The sequence below is a fragment of the Rousettus aegyptiacus genome, unplaced genomic scaffold (assembly GCF_014176215.1).
Source record: "Rousettus aegyptiacus isolate mRouAeg1 unplaced genomic scaffold, mRouAeg1.p scaffold_m13_p_1, whole genome shotgun sequence".
NCBI classification, from domain to species: Eukaryota; Metazoa; Chordata; class Mammalia; order Chiroptera; family Pteropodidae; genus Rousettus; species Rousettus aegyptiacus.
In genome coordinates this window covers 27738967-27757797 of record NW_023416284.1, presented here as the reverse complement: position 1 = coordinate 27757797, position 18831 = coordinate 27738967, and the positions used below count along the sequence as shown (strand labels likewise).

The 18831-nt window shown below is 47.1% G+C and overlaps 1 long non-coding RNA gene across 4 annotated transcripts in view; it reads right to left on the bottom strand.

Annotated features, from left to right (window-relative positions):
• Window positions 1-76: 76 nt before the first annotated feature.
• The window catches only part of LOC107508286, a 74852-nt gene continuing 56097 nt past the window's right edge, over window positions 77-18831 (bottom strand). For 2 of the 4 annotated variants that reach the window (XR_004954546.1, XR_001596281.2), the window contains 2 exons: window positions 10667-13080; window positions 8144-8701 (listed from right to left, as the gene is read on the bottom strand). This is a non-coding gene — a long non-coding RNA (uncharacterized LOC107508286). Of the gene's footprint in view, window positions 1246-8143; window positions 8702-10666; window positions 13081-18831 lie in introns of those variants that run through there. The other 2 variants (XR_004954547.1, XR_001596280.2) reach the window with 2 other exon arrangements.

Here is an 18831-nt window from a genome sequence, read left to right as displayed (position 1 = left end):
CTCCCGCCCGCCCGCGTGCTCCCACCCCACCCACCCGCGGGCAGGAGAGGAGGCCCACACTTAAACTGGACCCCTGCACCTCCCCGCAAAGGACGCAGGCCTGTCCCCTACCCCAATCCCGGGCATTCTAACAGATGACCGCAGATTTCCCCAGAAAAAGCCTTGGAACCTGGGAGATCTCCGGATGAGTTCAGCTGAGGATGGCGGGGTAGGGGGAGGCCTGGGTGAGTGTTTCATGTTGGGACCAACTCTGGGTGTTCTGCATCAGGTGGTGGGAATCCCGTCAGGGTGTTCTATGTCTGAATTGGAAGCCAATCCAGGCGTTGTCTGGTCCCGGTGTTGGGATCTTAATCTTGGTGCTCGGAGTCCAGGTGTGGTCTCTCTAGGTCAGACTGTCTCTGGCATGGTAGTTGGAAACCCATCCGATGGGTGTGGCCCAGTATTGGGGATCTCCTCTGGATGTCTACCATCTGGGTTTGGGATCTGCCCTGGTAGATCAGGTTCAAGTGTTAGTGGCTGCTCTGGGTTTGTTTGGGACCCCTAGGCAGGAACATCATGTCCAGCCCCAGCCCTTCCCCTTGCCCTGACAGCAGACATCACTGCTAAGTCCCCACCACAGTTCACCAAGGACCTATGGAACCAGCAAAAGGTGGGCCCATGGCAATCCAGTTTGATATCCATCTTCTGAACCCAGGAATTGGAGGCAAACACCAGACCCAAGCTGGGAATCGTCATTATCTCACTGCCCAGAGGCATGGCCCTTCCCCTCTCCAGCTTCAGTTTCCTCATCAAGAAAACAAAAGGATTGAATTTAATATTCTCCAAGGCCCCCTAAACCACCCTCTCCCTGGTCCTTCCCCAAGACACACACACACACACACACACACACACACACACACACACACACACACACACAGTATTCATTTCTATCTCCTGGCTTTTGCCCACTCTGATCTTCCTGCCTAGAATGTTCTCATCTCTCCTTTTCCTCTCCAGCCTCCACTCTTAAGCCCCTTTCCTCTAGAAAAACTCCCTCCACCTGGCCCAGGGTATGAGCTGCTCTTGACCTGGGACAAGACCAGTGGCAGCCATAAATCTTCTTTTGGTTTGGTCCATGCAGCTGACAGCACTGAGGGCAGGACCCTGTCTACTCTTGGCCATTACTCCGAAGCCTCGCCCAAGATGGGAATGGGCCTTAGGGTCTTGTGCTCAGCTCAGCCACCGTCCCAGAATGCCAGTTGACCCCTTAAAAAAAAAAATCTCTTTAGTCTCTAATACACCGGATGGTGGGGTGGGCACTAAGCCGATTGGGGAGCCTGTCTCCTGCCCTCACCAATCCTCCTTTCCGGGCCACTGCACTCATGTGACAGCCAGTCTGGGGCACCAGGGAGCCCTCAGGACCACGTGGTCCCAGGAGAGTAGCTGGAGACTGACTATCCAGTTCTACTTCTGCTGGGTGGCTATATAACCAGCGGACAGAAATCAGAAGCCTCCAAGGGCAGGAGTGATCCAGAGTGATTACCTTGTCCTCTGGACCGACCTGCAGAGTCAAGCATGTCAGCATGAGCATTCATGCGTGCACATACACACAGACACACGCAGGCATGCATGTGCACGTGCACCTCTCGTGGAGAGGGAACTGAGCCAGATTCTGGGCTAAGCATTTTGCAGACATTTCTTAGTCCTCACATTAGCCTTGTAGGAATTATTATCCCCATCTGTAGATGAGGAAACTGGGCTCAGAGAGGGGAGGGGGCTAAGCTGAGATCTCATATGCACAGCTGTTAAGTGTGGAATCAGAATTCAAAGTCATGCTCTTTGTGTAGCACTACCCTGCTTTACACACACTCATTCACATTTACACACACATGTGCAAGTGCACACACAACTTTCACACACTTATACTCAACCCCTAAACAGGGTCATTGAATGGCAAAGCTAGAAAAAAACTTAAGAGACCATCTTCCTATGTCATTTCATTTTACAGAAAGAGAGAAGGGAAGGGATTAAAAAGATTTCAAGACATTTAGGAAGTGACCAAACCAGAACTAAATCTCACATTTGTTGTTACATTGAGTCACATGTATACACATCCATATATTACACAGCTTACCCATAGGCTCTAACACAAAACCCACGAATGCACACATATACTTACACACACAGACAGTCATTCACACCTCACACATATTCCTACTTGTTCTGTATGCCTGCACACAGGACATTGCACACATACACTCATCACACACAGACACACACATGGTCATATATAGTCATCCACAGTGCACATTCATGTACACTTATTCACACACAATCCATGTTCTCTCACTCCCACACTCATATGGATCCACCCTCCTGATGGGAAAAGATAAGCTGACCCTGGTCAGAGACACTGACCAGCTCAGACTGGATACTGGGGTGAGAGCTACACATGGAGCCTTTAAGAGTAGGTGCCCTGGAACCAACCTGACATTATGTGGGTGCGCCCTGGCACCGCCATCAGCAGCCTTGGCAAGTGTGCTCTGCCAGCAGTTCCCTACAGGCTCAGGCAACTTGCTTTGACCAAACCCAGCAGGTATCCCCAGAAAGTGCCAAGTCATAAGCCAGGTACGGCTGGGCCAAGTGGGCGGCAAGACTGTACCAGCTTCTGAGCTATTTGTCTTCTGCCTGGAGCCACATGGGGGACTCTCCTGCCTCCAAGGGCCAGACCCTGAGTCATGAGGCCTCTTCTTACACCCACCGAAGATAATGATCAAGGCACCAAGATCTGGGGACAAAGCACCCAGAGCTGCCAATGGGATTTATCAAAGTTGGTAAGCCAGCTAACTCAGGCTTCTGAATGACACTTTGAGATGGGCCAATTCAGCCACTGAAGTCATCCTCATGTTAAATGTGTATCAAACACAAATTAATCTCAAAACCTAACCCATGAGCAGTAACAGTTGTCAAAGTTCTCTAACAGATGCTCTAAGCTGGGCAAACCAGACACATGAACAAATATTACAATTCAGGGTTTGGGGTCTGTAACACAGAGATAGATGGAGCATGGCAGAAGAATACCCACATTGGACCAGAGGTGGGGCCACTTGTCCTGGGTCTGGAATGATGAGTTCCCCAAGAAGCTTTCCAGAGGGGAAATTTTGTTTCAGGGAACAGAGACCAGCGTTAAGTGTGAGCTCAAAATGGAAGAGTGGTGAGTGGGCTGGAGGTACAGAAAATGAGGTCTGTTGGAGTCAGTCATCCAACAAACATTTATCAGGTGTGCCAGATTGCGTCCCAAACTCAAGTGCTTTCAGATGACAACCAGGTAGTATCAATGAGAGAAAAGGAAGGGCATGAGCAATAGGGAAGGGCGAGGCTCATGTCTAACAAGAGAGTTCATGCCCTGTCTAAAGCAATTATGTCCAAGAATATTTGTTGAGCCCACGACAGCAAAAAACAAAAACAAAAAACAATAACAACAACAACAAAAAAGTTGGTTTGTGAGCTGGGTTTGGACGATAGACCCTACAGACAAGGACAACATTCTGCTTTGTTCCATCACAACTGTTTCCTAGCAAGGGCCATTCTGTCCAGACCCGAATCTTTATCGTCACCCGCTTCTCTTCTCCTGACCAAAAATCCCTCTCTTTTCTACCCACATCTTGCATAGAAAAACTGACTAGATTGGGTCCCCGTATTACTCTCTTTGACCCAACACTCTCACAGAGACACCCAAAACACGCACGCGCACACACACACACACACACACACACACACACACACACACACACACTTCTCTGTAAGGTAAGGTATTAGACTGGTTGATCTAAGAATGATTCTCCCTGTGTTCTATTTCACAGTAATGTCAGAAGAGCTTTAGGGATAAAAATGACTGATTCAGTGTCCTGGTTCGGCTAAAGTTCCTTGGGACACCTGGGGACTAGATTGGTATCCAGACAGGAGTGGGGAGTCCCTGGTGTTCAGATACAGCTCTCCCATTGCACAGGGAGTAGGGAAGCATGACCAGGCACCCCGCACAGCCTTCCCCCTCCCCACCACATGTGCAGACCCCATATGCTTGGCTGTGGAGCCTGGGAGCTGCCCTGGGAATAAACTGGCACCCTTCCCGCTCCCCATCAGCCAGCAGCTTCCCTCCCGGACCCTCATTAAATTATTCCGCCCATTGGCCCCAGGCTCTGGCTGCCTTTGATGTGTGCCCATGCAGCTTCTGTGGCCAAGACCAGGCCCCTCACAGCAGGTCAGGCTAATGGGCTCTGACAGCTTCCCTGGGGCCCCACAGTGGTAAGGACACCAAGGCCCACACTCATACCCACAGGACAAATGCTCGGGCCCATGCATAACCAGAGATTCCCACAAGTATATACAATACTCTCTTATATACACACACACACACACACACATACACACACACCTAATCCTAGTGGGACCTACACTGTAGCACAGCCATGTGCACCCTGGCATACTCACATACACTCAAGTGCATCCATGCACACACATTTATACACATACATATTTATCCACACCCATATGCAACAGCTGCAGTACACACACCGTCACCCACTCTTGTGACCTCCCACGCTCACATCACGGCACCTGGGCCTTTTGTGCCTTCTTCCTTGCCCCTCAACTGGCATGTGATTCTTCTGCAATCTCATCCAACCTCCTCACCTGGCTTAACTTTCAGAGGTCATATTTAAACTGTGATTATGAACCCAGGCAGCCTGACTTCACTTCTTGGGTACTCCATTGATAAGTTACGTGACTGTGGGCAACTTCCCAACCTCTCTGGGCCTCCATTTCCTTCCCTGTAGAATGAGAATGATGATAGTATCTTCCTAGGATTGTTGTGTGGTTTAAGAGAGGCCCTGTACTTACTCACTTAGAACAGTGCCTGGTACGTAATAAGAACTCAACCAACGTTGGCTTCTGTCTCTTGGCCTTCCCTTTCATACCTTTTGCCTCAGCCATAACAAAATCATTAAGTTTCCTAAACACGCCAACCTGCTACGGGCTTCTGACCCCTTCGCATATGGTGTTCCTTCATTTGGGATAACTCTTCCTCACTTCTCCCCCACCCTTCCCATCTACCTGGTGAGAGCTCCTGCTCATCTTTTAAAATCCTACTTAGGGTGCTCTACCCATAGGGAGCTTTGTCTGCTCCCACCAGCAGAATTGATCACTGACTACTTTGCGTCCCACCCCTGACCTGAATTGGCCCTTCGCCTGGACTGTGTGCTCTTCGAGAACATGGGGCCTTGTGAAATTCATCTCTTCAATCCTGTACCCAGCATTGGACATGGATTCTAATGAGTATCAGAGGTAAGTGAGAGAATAAATTGTGCTATATCATAACAAGAAATAAACGAGAAGCACTCGTGTAACTTGTTATTAAATATTACGGAAACTACAAAGCCTAAAGTGCTGAGTGCTGATACAAGTAATACCACACCAGTAATGATGGCTGACTTTACTGAATGGGAATTTGGGCAGCTCAGAATTAAGGGCTTTCTATTTAATGCTTTCAGTAATGCTATGAGGCTGTGGTGGTGATGTGTCTATCGCTTGGGAGAATGAATGAGTGAAGCATAATAGATGCTTACAATGGAATATTGTGCAGTAGCAAGAAGGAAGACACCAATCTATACACAGTGACATGGACAGACCTCAAATCACGGCGCTGAGTAAGAAAAGTGGAGACCAAAGGATTCACAGCACAATATCATTTTTGTAAATTAGTACCTCCCTGAAAGCATGTTTTATAAAGACAAACACATTTTAAGGACGTATTATTTTTCACGAAACAGATTGGAGTGATTTCCTGGATTGAGGAAGGGAGAAAGGAATGGGAATGGGAACCTAGGAAGAAGGGGAAATTAAATTAGCAGAGCGGAATATGAGTAACTCAGACAAACAAAGAAAAAAATGAAATCCATGAAGTATATCATTTTTATCTCTTTTACGGTAGAGAAAACAAACTAATTATGCGTTCTTTTATTTAGATGTTGATTTTTTAGATGTCGATTTATAGCATCATTGTTGATAGTTTTCTGTATTGCAAAGAAAAGTTTTTATTTTCATTTGACGCTTTCTCCCTCTTGCTTGCTCTCTCTTCTCCCCCTCTCACTCTCGCCCTCATTCCCAGCCCTAATTGGAGCCTGAACTACATTCCTCCAGAGACAAGGGCAGACCCACAACTTCCATGTCCTGTTGAGGAATGAACGAATGAGTGAATGAGTGAATGAGTGTTCAAAGAAGGAGAGGAAGAAAAAGAAAGAGGAAGGTAGGAATGAAGACGGCTCTCCCAGAACACCCCCTTCCTTTCTCCACTCCTACCCTGAGTATAGTGAGTTCTGGGCTGGGGCAAGGGGCAAGGTCTAGAAACTTGACTGCTGATCTCAAATCGCTCCATCACGAGGAAGAGTTGCTCCCTGTGTTAGGAGGCAGCGGACACTGGCACAATATCCTGAAGCCACAGGATAGTAGTGCTCCAGGGATCCCCAATCCTACATGACATGAGCTCCCTGCTCCAGGAGGGACACAGGCAAGCCCCCTGCCTGTGCTAACAAGGATAAGAACACCTAATGTGCTGCCTTCATTTTCATAGAGTATGCACATTAAGGATTATCTCTATTTTACTGGTGATAAAACTGAGGCTCAGAGAGACTGAGAGCCTCCTGAAATTATTTAATTCTCAGTAGTAATAACAGCAAATGCTTTTTGAATGCCCACATTCCATGCCAACACTACGAGCACTTCGCATGCCTTAACTCGACTGATCTCACAACGGCCTATGAGCAGCAGTCATTGTCCCCATCTCACAAAGAGCCAAAATACACAGATGTGAAGTGACTGTCCCAGAGTCACACAGTTAAAGCGTGGGAGACCTGGAAAGCGAGGTGAGCTGGTCTGGCTCCAGAGCTTCCTGTTTTTCACCCCCAAGCTGTGTTGCCTATTGCATAGCGGAGCTGAGATTTGCATGGGAAACCAGCCCGTGGAGTGGGGCTCGGGGGTGGGTGAGGGTGGGTAAGGTAGCTAGATTCCGTGAAACCTGGGGAGCTTGGCTCCCTGCCGGCCAAATGGAGGCCCACTGGGAATGAAGTCGATGACACACAGGGTCAGTCGCTTCCCTTGCTGGGGCCCCACGGTCTGCCTACAGCTTTCCCCAGGGCCCCTAAGCCTGGGGAGGTGGGAGAGGCCGCCCCCCTCCCCCTTTCCCAGCCAGAGCTGAGTGAGCTAATCCCAGGAAGAAGACACATTAGTCCAGGAGAATCAGTCCCAGCCTGCTCTGCTGAGTCAGCGGAAATACAGCCCTTGCTGTGCCAGCTACGTGAGCCCCTGCACGGCCACCACCAGGCCTCCCGGCGCCCCTCCCAGCGTGGCCCCCGCCATAGGCATGCCTTCTGTGCCTGTTTCCTGTTGACCTGCCCCCTAGAGCCCTCCCCAGCTCAGCAATCCTGAGCTTCCTCTCTGTTTACTTTCCTAGCAACAGACCTGTTTCTCAGCGCCATCCCCACTGACCCCACAAAGACAACCATCTCGTGCACAGAAAACTAAGCCTCACCAGGAATGCAGCTCTAGAAAGGAGGCCTTCGGGGGAATGTGTGACCCTCTTCCCCACATCCAGCACAGACAGCTCCAGCAGCTTATGTAATCTAGGGTGTCACTGCCAAAACTGGCACCACTCTCAGTGTAATCACCACCATCCTCTTCCTCGTCCCTGTCTCCATGACCACCCTCCCCATTGTTGCCACTATCACTGCGACCACCACTACTACCAGCCGGATATCGAGTCACCCATCAAGTTCGCCACTGATACCAGCACCCACACCACCACCACTTCCATCGATTAGTTCCACCAACTAACACACGCAGGTGTCACCAACACCATCAAAAACGGTACTATCACTAGCACTGACACCAATGCCACTATCGTCACCACCAGCACAAAGCAGCATCGAAATCATTTTGGCCAACGACTTACGCTGTCTTGATTCTAAATCCACCATCACTGTCACCACTATCCAAGATGATTGTCATCTTACCACCAAAAATGTGGCTATCGTTTTCAACACCAGCACCACCAGCACCACCAGCACCTTTATCAGCCTCGCCAATACGAACGTCGTTATGCCCACCACCATCACTATCGCCATTACCACTGCCATAATCAATACCACATCACTTCCGCCCAACCCACCACCATCACTGCTTCCATCATTACCATAACTATCATAAACACCACTGGACTGGACACCGCCAACACCGATATCGCCATCCGCATCTCTATTACCATAGCTGAAACCACCACCAATGTCACCATAGCTACAACCAACACCATTAAACATGGTACTACTGCCAGTGTCTACACAATCTCTATAACCACCACATAGTTGTCACCAATATCTCCACGACCACGATCGCCTCATCACCACCCCCCCCACACACACACACACAAACACACTGGCACTACCACCATACCTCTTTAAGTAGAATGAGAAATGTTTGTTGTATTTCTGAGCCTTTTCTTATGCCAGGCATAATGTGAAAAGAACAGTTAGGGGAAAGCAAAAGCAAAGTTCTTCCAACTCATGGTTCTGACCATTCATTACACGCCCACTGACTTCCTGTTAATGTCCTCCTCTGATGCTTTCACTCAATTCGACCGTTCGTTGATTCACAGAGGACCAGCCATGCATGCCTGAAAAACACAGGTGGGGTTGCAGGAGTCACCCCTTCATGCCTGTGATATCAAGAAGTCCAGCTCCCAACATCACACACCCTTTTCCAAACTCCCTCCCTCCCTTCAGATATTCTGGGCCCCTGAAGATACATCTGCCTCCCTACTGTGGACTTTCTTCCGCTGCCACCCCAAGCTTCTGTCCTGCTCCTTTAGAGCAGAACAGTATGTGGAAAGAGTGCTGACGTGACTCCGGCCTTGGTTCTACCACTGACTCTGTGTGGCCTTAGCAAATGAGTTCCTTTTCCCTGCCTCGGTTTCCCTCCTGGTAAAAGAGTGACCTTCTGACTCTGATGCTTTAAAGATTTTTTGAGCTGAGACACTCTCAGGACAGATTTGAACCCCTTTCTGCCTTTAAATAGGAAAACAAAGAGTTTCAAGTCACCTATCAGTCCCCTGGCCAGCATGTCCTAGGATCTCTGGGGACCTCCTGGAGGCCTGACATGCTGCTGCGGGGCAGGGTGGGGTCTGAAGGGTTAAGCTGGTTAGGGCTGTGCATGAGCAAGTATCTCAGATGAAAGGCTGGTCCGAGGGAACGCCATGTGGCTGTTATGGTTGGCAGGCCAGGGCGATGGGACCAGCTAGGTCCCGAAGGAAACCCCCTCCTAGTCTCACCAGAACAAAGTGGTCTTTTACGAAAAATGCCATTGTTCTTGGGCAAGTCTTTCCCATCTCAACATAAACCAGGAAGCAGTGCTTCCTTTCCTTGGGTGAAACCGGTGGGAGTGGGGGGATAAGAACAATTTTTCCTGCCTTGAACGATCTACCACAGAGCCTCTGCCCAGCTATAGCCAAGGTTCCCCAAAGCTGTGTGTGTGTGTGTGTGTGTGTGTGTGTGTGTGTGTGTGTGTGTGAGAGAGAGAGAGAGAGAGAGAGAGAGAGAGAGAGAGAGAGAGAAGAGAAGAGAAGAGAAGAGAATAGAAGAGAAGAGAAGAGAAGAGAAGAGAATAGAAGAGAAGAGAAGAGAAGAGAAGAGAAGAGAAGAGAAGAGAAGAGAAGAGAAGAGAAGAGAAGAGAAGAGGAGTGGAGAGGAGGGGAGAGAGAGAAGGGGTGGGGAGAAGAAACAGAGGAACACCACCAAGTTCAGTCTCTTGCCTCCAAACGGGACCCTGTAGCCTAAGCCAGTCTATGAAAGAGGTGTCATTGACCGTCCACCTCACTCACTCAGGCTTCCTTCTGCCTCGCCAGCATGGTGATCCTGTTCCTGCTCCTGCCTTTGCACCTGCTGTTCCCTCTGCCCAAACTCTCTTCTGCCCTTCACACACTCGCTCTTTCTCACTTTGGTCTGTGTTCTGACCTCAGTGAAGCAGTAACTGTTAGTTACTTGTTCAGTGTTTGCCATGAGAAGAAAGACTAGGAACTGTGTGTCTTGCTCATTACTGCTGCCCCAGCAAATACCGCAGGATGACTCCAATGTCTATTCTCCCCTCACCCCAATAAAGAAAACAGGTCATAAGCTCTTGGCTAAGGACCCACTTCCCTTCTCAAGCTGAAAGAACAGAGCGCTGCAGACCTTGGAGAGCAACTTGTCCAACCACTCCATTTTCCTGCAGGGGAAACTGAGGCTTAGAGCTTAGATGGTCCTGACCAGAGGCCCATGGTTGATCAGTGGAATTGCTGAGCTACACTCCAGGTGCCCTGAAGTCAAAGTTGCTGGACAGGACTTATCACCTAGTTTCCAAGCTTGGGCACAGCCTGGTTCTAAATTTTTCACTCATCACATCTAAGACTCAGCACATTAGGGTTTCCGTCACAGACAGAATTCACCTAACCCACTTTCCCTACCTCCCTGAGAACCGACTCACTCAAGACCCAAAGAAAGAGATCCCTCTGTGCCTTTGCCTGGCAGAGGAGGTCAAAAGCTCCCTCCTCACCACCACCACCTCTATCCATCTATCACTTTTAGGGAGAAAGGGGTGAAATAACCTTCCGGGGAGACTCTGTGGAAGTAGAGTTCCAGCTTTCTATCCCTTTAAACTTCATTTCTCTCTTTCTCACAGCAGACATTTCTGCTTTCGTCTCTATGGCTTTTGCTTGAACCAGGAAGTCTCCTTCACTTAAGTACCTGTGGATAAATAAAGGGAGAAGGGATATTATCAATACCCCCACTTAGGAGTTATTGGGAAGATTATGTGAGATGCTGCCCCCAGCACAAGTTGTCACTTCAGTAATGCTAGATACTTTTGAAAAGTTTAAAGTGCTATGCAAATACAAGATACTGTTACTTTCAAGGCAAGGAATGTTCCTTTTAGAAAAGTGTGTTTAGGTACTCCGAGGAAAAAAGGCAAAGTCCCTTTTAAGAATTGTTCCCTGAGGTTAGCAGTAACTAGGGGGAGGGCTAGGCTGGGAATGGTTAGCTTTTTTCTGTTCTTTACAAAATAAGGTAAAATCCCAGGTAGGACAAGCATATAAAGGAGGTGGAGAAGAACAGGTAAACAGAGTTGACACTAACACCAGGTCCCCAAAAGAGAGCGAGGGGGCTTGCGGCATTCCATTCCATGCTTTTGTGATTCTTCGGTTTATCTTTTATCCCAGGCTGGGGGAGGAAAGATGTAAACAGATCGATTCTGTGTTTTTAGACAAGGGCAAGATAGAGAACAGATAAAATTCCACCTAAAGTCATTAAGATAAGCAGCTATTTCATAGATTTAACCCCCTATATGGGAAAGAGCAGGCAGAGAAAAGAGGTCTCTACTCCCAGCTCAACTGCTACTCAGGAAACCAAAACAAAAAACATGATGCCCTGAGAATTTCCTACCCTGGGAAGGGAGAGCAGACGGATTCCACTTAGTAAATCCAACCCTGGAGCAAGAGGGGTTTCTTAACTCTTGAATTCCCATAGAGATGCCGCTTAACCTGGGCCATGGCTATGAGTCTGCAATCACACAAGCTCAAGTGTGCTAGGGCTTTCAAATCAAATTGAAACTGACGGTGCATCCCTTTATGCTGTGCCGCCGAAACACTCTAGTTCCGTCAGCACTGGGAGAGTCTTCCCTGTTCTAAGCGTGCACAAGAGTCTGGAAGCCTTGTGTTGTGCCCAGAAAACAAGGGATCGACTCTTTGAACTCCTTGCTACTCAAAGTATTGTCTTAAGACCAGCAATATCAGAATCCCCGATTACAAACGCAGAATCTCAGGACCCACCCCAGGTCTACTGAATTATAATCTGCATCTTATCAAGATTCCCAGGTGATGGAACTTCACAGTCCTGTTTGAGAAACATTGTAAGACTAACCCCAAACCCTCCAGGAGGCTGACAGCACTGTGGCTTTGGTGGATCAAAGGAGTGTGGGTGCCTGGGCTCACACCTCCCTAAGGGGACTTTGAAGCCACTACCCTCTGAGATTCTGCCAGGAATTACCCACCTACCTCCCTCTCATTCCTTCTTCCCTTTCTTTCATCACAATCCCCTCAATAAACTCAGGCTTTCAATCAACGAAAGCCTGAAAAACCAGTTGTCTGCAGAGTTTTGATTTCAGCCTGCTTCACCGACACCCCCTGAGGGGACAGAGCATGAAGGTGAGGCTCTCTGCTCTCCTCCTGGGATAGGAACGGGCTGGATGGAGAGAGGGGGATACAGGAAGAAGCAAAACCCCCCGATGCAAAATGACATCTTGATCCATTGTCCTGCCACATTTGTAATTCTTTAACTTTTGCTCTCAATTATTTCTGGATTTAAGAGGGCAAAACAAAGGCTTATACTGTAATTTTAACGGACTTGTTTTTATAGGAAAACAAGTAAGTCCCAGAATCCTAGAAATGATTGCTTCTGAGACTTAAGGGATTTAATGAGCTCCTAGTTTAGGGATTAAAATTTTTTTCCAGCATCAGTGGAACATGTTTCATGCCACCGTCTCTCCCCCCTACCCAAGATAAACCACATGGAGGATCCCATTCTATAAAAAGAGAAATAGAGCTGCCTTGGTTGTCAGGTGGGGACCACAGAACCCCAACTAGATGGTTTTCCTCTTCATTCCCATAGCACCCCCTGCAGTGCCTCGAGCAGACCCCAAGCCTTGGTGGAGCACGGGGTGAAGAACCACCCTCAGCCCAACCTCCACCCAGTACTGGAAGCCTCTTAATATCTTCCCTTCTCTCATCTCCGATTATTCACTTCCTCAGAAAAGTCTCGCAGGCGGCCGGACCCATGGTGTAGCAGCACCCAGGACTGGAAAACACCTTTGATATGATGACCTGAACTGACTTCCTTTTCACTTTGACCCAGAAGTCCCAGGTCTGCCGAGGAGACTGGAAGACACAGGTGTAGTTCCTCTTTCACATGACTTACAGAGCACATCTTTTCTTGGAGTCTCTTTTCCAAATGAAACAGACATGTAAACCTATGATAAATAGGTAAATGAATGAATAAATGAAGAAACAATAAAATGAATGAGTGGCTCAGAGGTGACAGAGGATAGAAGAAGAGCTGAATGAAGTACCCTGGTCATTCTCTTCTGGTTACCCTTAAGCTTGAAAATTGTTCTCTTAAAAAGTGACATGTGTAAAAACATTGTAGCTTTTGGAACTAAGCACAATACTCCAGAAAGGCCTTAAACCCGTGTTTTTCAGACTGTGAGCAGTGACTCCTGTGCATATTTAAAAATCAATTTAATGGCTTTCAACCATAATTTTGCTTAATGAAAGAGTAGAACAGAAAATATTATAACTATCAGCCAGCAGTGAGGTTGGAAATTGTTTGGAAAACTTTTTTTCTGTTACACATACACATGTATGTGTATATATGTAGGGGTGTGTGTACTGGATCTTGATGTAAAATGTGATTCTTACAAGTCAAAAAATAAAATCCAGCATGCTAACCCTATTGATCGGATGCCACTACTATTCCCATTTTCAGATGAAAAAAATGAGGCACAGATAAATTATTAACTTGCCTAAGGTCACTCAACTAGTAAATGACAGAACAGGGACTGGAACAGGACGGGGCGGAGATGGGAGGCTCCAGTGTGACTCCAGAGTGTGAACTTTGAACCTCCACTCCATGATGTCAGGAGTAGAAATGGCTGTGCCATGTGGGCAGGACCAGTCTCAGGATCAGGAGGCATCCAGCAAGGTTTTCCTTTCACACACTGGACACATATTCCCTCCCTTTGTACCCAGCCCTCAGCACAGAGCACACTCAGAGCAGACATCAGTGAGTGTTAGCAGAAGGACCACACTGCTGATTCTTCTGGGTCATACAGGAGGCAAGAGCCCATCTAATAGAATCGGTTCCTTCTATCCTGGGCAGAGGGTTTCAACTAGCCATGGTAAGGTTGAGCTACACTAAGATTTGGTCCTTATTTCTTCATTCATGCTCAAAGGGTAGGAGACATTTCAAAACCTTGTCAACAGCAAAACTGACCTCGGTGCTCGTAGTGCCTGACAGGGAAATCAGCCCCTCCTAAACCCATGTCATAAATTTTGAGATTTTTGATGTTTCATTCCCCTGAATAAACTCTAAACTTTCTAGACCCTGAGTGCTTTATCGGACAAATACTACCACCCTCTCTCAAATGTATGTTGTCAACATCTGTGGCCTCAAGATGTCTCATCTTCCTCACTTGAGTGTCCCAAGGCTCCCCCTCCATTGCTGACCACCAGGCAAATCTGAGTTGCACTCTTGAGTTTACTCTGCTATAAAAGGAAGCCTATAATTTTGATATGTGAGGAGCTGGGGTGTGGTCAGATTCCAGAACCTGGCTGATGAACTCCCTCCTTTCTTCCTCAATGCAGTTCTTATAACAGCAGTCTTATTTTTAAATTCGGAGTGTATGGTTCTTGTCCCATAACATGCCCTGATCACCCTTCTTACAGAGGAAATCTGGAGAGTTAGGCATGACCTAAGTGAATCTGTCTCAGCTCCCAATAATCCCTACTTAGAAAAGGAACTTCTGGAATTTTACCTGGGATTATCAAAAGCTCAATGCACCATATTTTTCCCAAGCTCAAAATGAGGTAGTGTTTTTTTTTTGTTTTTGTTTTTTTGTTTTTTGGCTTCCTTCCTGATAACTCTCCCATCCCTAGAAGAGCCCCTGGAATGACCCTTTGCTGTCTGAAAGGGTCTCGAATAGAGAGCAAAGGCAATTGGGTGTAGCCATGTCCCAGCCCAGGCTGGTCTTTGGCTTCCTGTTAACCAGGATTGCTACGCTTTTCTGGATTGAGAGCTTTCTCCTCAATAGAGAAGGCAACGTCTTTTGGGTTCTATTCTGCTATGTGAACATTAAGTCTGTCCCTCATTTTTTCTCTCTTGTTCTGAATGGGGTTCAGAATGTACCTTCCATCGTCTTTCAGTCTCAGCATTTCAGGGAGATGGAATTCAAACACACCTATGAAGGCTTTACCCTTTCCACAATCCAAGCCCAGAACTGCAGGCTTGCTCTGAGGAGCCAGAGCAAGGGAGGAGTGGTTGACAGGGCAGGAATCTGGCCTCGGCATGGTATGTTGGGGCAAGGGTCATCAGTCATCGCCAGGGCAGATGCAGATCTGCACTGAGGTAGGTCACTGCAAGAGCTTTGGAGTCACACAGGCCTAGATAGGGGATTCTGGATAACAATTCCTTCTCAGAGTTTCTGGAAGATTAAATGAGATTAAAGGTTTGTTAACCCTCAGTTTCTGACATGTAGTAAGAATTTAACCAATCCCAGCTGATATCATTAACATTACTTTTACTGTTATCTAAAGAGCTCTGGTAGTCCCAAACATTCCAGGAGCCTCCAGGGCCTGCCTACAACCTCTCTGGCCCCAGGAGTGTCTCCAGATGTCTCCTCTAGCATATACATACCACACACCGGGCAAGTTGGATTCATGGTGGCCCTGGCTCCTCGGTTATCTAGTTATGAGGTCTCTATCCCCACAGATATGGGCAGTGACCTGACCCAGCTATACTTGCATTAGAGAAGGAGCACCAGGCTTGGAGAACGATGGCCTGGGATCCAGTCCCAACTTCACCTCCTGATTCTGCTGAACCTCAGTGTGCTCACTTGCCAAGGTGTACCGACAGAGTCTGACTCATTGAGTCATTGTGAAGGTTATTATGGGAAAGCGTCCAGCTTGGGATCTGGTACCAAGTAGGGACTCAAGAAAGTTTGCTAAATTTCAATTCAGCTGCCCAAGTGCCTGACCTCCATTTGAAAATTAAAGAGATGCGGGGCCATTCTAAGGAAATGGTTTCATGTATCATGTTTTAAAAAAAATAAACCAACATGTACTCAAGGTCATGCCTCATCTTCGCTGGCTTTATACTTGTTCCATGAATTTCTTGTTTAGACATATTTAACTAGAATTTGTAATTGACTCCCTTATATGTTGCTGTCGTCATAAGCATATGCTGCACCTTCTCACATAGATTCCTAATCACAGCTTCTTCAATTTCTTAATTATACCATTTCTTACACTAACTCCACTTATTTGAAGAAAACTCTCTGCTTGATGCTCCTTGAATTTGTGTTCAAGCTCAGACCAGGTGCTCTTTAGTCCTGCTAAAAATCCATCACCTTGAGATTTCTCTTTATTGCACTGCTACAATAGAACCATAACCTTATGCAAGACTTTCTCTAAAACAACTTATTTAAACTCTATTTTGAATGTTTATATTTTGCAATGTATTAATGAAACATAAACACAAATTAGATATATTGTGTCACTGGTTAAAAAAAATTGAAGGAGGTGGGTATTCTGGGGAAGGAAGGAGGGGTTGAGGAGAGTGTAGGTGGTCTTGGGAATAGACTTTTCCTTAAGAGCTCATTGGCAGCTCCTAGCAGCAAATCTGCCCCAGGAGGATTCTGGGTGGGCATGTGGCATGGAGGGAAAATGGAAGAGAAAGAGAGAGGAATCAGAGAGATGATAAAGATGGGGCTTTTTCAAGAAGCACAGAGACCAAAGTTCCACGACCAGCCAGCGGGAGAAGCTGAGATTAGAACCCAGATATGTTTGACCCTAAAGCTTGTGCACCTTCAACTTCCAGAAGCCATCTAGGGGGAAGGTGTGGCTTTCCAATGGGGTCTGTGACTGATCCTCTCACTTTCCAGATCCATCAAATGGACCCGGAAAGCTCAGGGTTATCTGGTGTGACCTTAGGTCCCAAAAGTTGCTCAGGCTCCTCCCAGCCTGTGATGCAAAACCGTCAAATCCAGCCAACTCGATGGGGAGCTTCTAAGCAAAGACTGCCTATTAGAAGAGTTCCATATTGGGTAGAAATGGCCAGACCCTAGGGTCCTCATGCTTCTCTTTGGCTGGGAGCTGCCCAGAAAGCACAACCTTGGCCCGAAGGCTCTGCGGTTGGAAGCTGTCACCTTGCTGCACCCAAATGCTAAACGGTGAATTCTTCATTAAATTCTTCAATAAATTCTTCTCATCTTCTTTGCCGATTGGACAGAAAATATCACATTTACCAATTCAACAGTGGCATACCATGTACCTGAAGCCATATTAATCTGTTCTAGCAAAGACCCAAGATCAGTATGACAGTTGCATTTGGAGTTACTATTTGGTAGAACTTTCAATTGTCTATAGTCACACTCTAAGATCCATCTGGTTTCTGCAAAGACCAGACTGATAAATTAAACAGAGATAAGACAGGGATGATCACTCCTGCATCTTGAGATCCTTAATGATAACATTAATATCTGCCATCCTCCTTGGGACACAATATTGGTTTTGTTTTACCATCACGGTGGAGAGTAGGAGTGTAGAGAATAGAGAGTGAAATGAGAAGGTGGGGAAGGGGGACAGACTCAGAGGCTTCTACTTGATCTTCTCCACTATGGTAGCTCTTACCTCACAGGTTGAAGACCCTATGTAAGGATTACTCTATCTTTCAGGTATATCAGCCGCAGTTATATATTCAGAGATCAGAGAAATGAGTCCTGAGTGGTCTCACATCCTCCCTGTAAGCGGGACTCTGGACAGGACTCCATTAACTACTACCTGACTCTCATAAGTGTCCATAATGACACTTCTGGTTTCTGGGTATCAATGTCAACTCAGACAGGTGTCCAATACTCCTAGAAATGTCTGGGTAGTTCCATTTCCCCAGTAAACAGCCTCTGAGTATATGGCCCTCAGTCCCTTTGGGGAAGGACTAGGAAAATCCTTACAGGATATATTTGCTGTGGTATAGCATAGTCCTTTTCCCTGGAGGTCCAGCCACCTCTTCAAACAACAGATTCTCTCTTCTAGTAACACAGAGATCCAAAAACTGGATCAGGTCCAAGAATTGGGCAAGAGATTGTGACATTTTGTTGAAGCAGTCACCCTAAACTTTCTGCTTAAACATTCCTGCTTTCTTTTAATGATACTCTCGCTGGTTACACATCTATTTTCCTTGTAGGGAAACTTTATTCTATTAACCACCTCCAAAGCTCTCTATAGGTCAAGCTCCCTTGGCTGTCACCCCGACTTTACTAGTTTTATAATAATCGTGACTGGGCTTTTGTATGGGGCCACATCACCTCCATCCTACCAATGCACAGGCCAAACTCCATGATAGACTTATTTCTGGCTTGCAGAGGAAAGTGCCACCTTCAAACTTAGTGACACTGGTGCCCTCTCATCAACATACTCCTGATGAACTTAGTCAGTGATGTCTCCTTTGGGCCTACTCATGGACTATCATCCTCTGATGGGTCTTCTGGCCTCACAATATATCCACTCTTGCATGTCTGCTATCCTGGGCCTTTTAATCCCTTTCTCCACCATTTTCCATGACAATTCAGGCATTTCAACTTTGTTGGGCACGGGCCATCCAGGAGGCTCCCAAGCAGCAAGTTTGCACTGTCCCCAGCAAAGTTTAATCCCATATACACAAGTAAATAGACTCTCTCTTATCCAGTTGTCTGTGCTAGACCCCTTGATCCAACATTTTTAAAAATACAGTTTACTGCATAATTCTTGCGGTTCCTCTGGGGTATTATCTCTATCCTCCCATCTAAGACCCTGGCTGGGTCATGGTTCAGTGTAGCTATAGTTATCAGTCTGGTGGTCAGAAAAAGAGATAGAGCAGAGTTTGGAGAGGGCCCCTATTGTCTGGTGGGGAAGAGCCTCTGCAGTGTCTTCCTGCATGTAGAGTGTGCTGTCTCTTGTTAGTGGTGGTG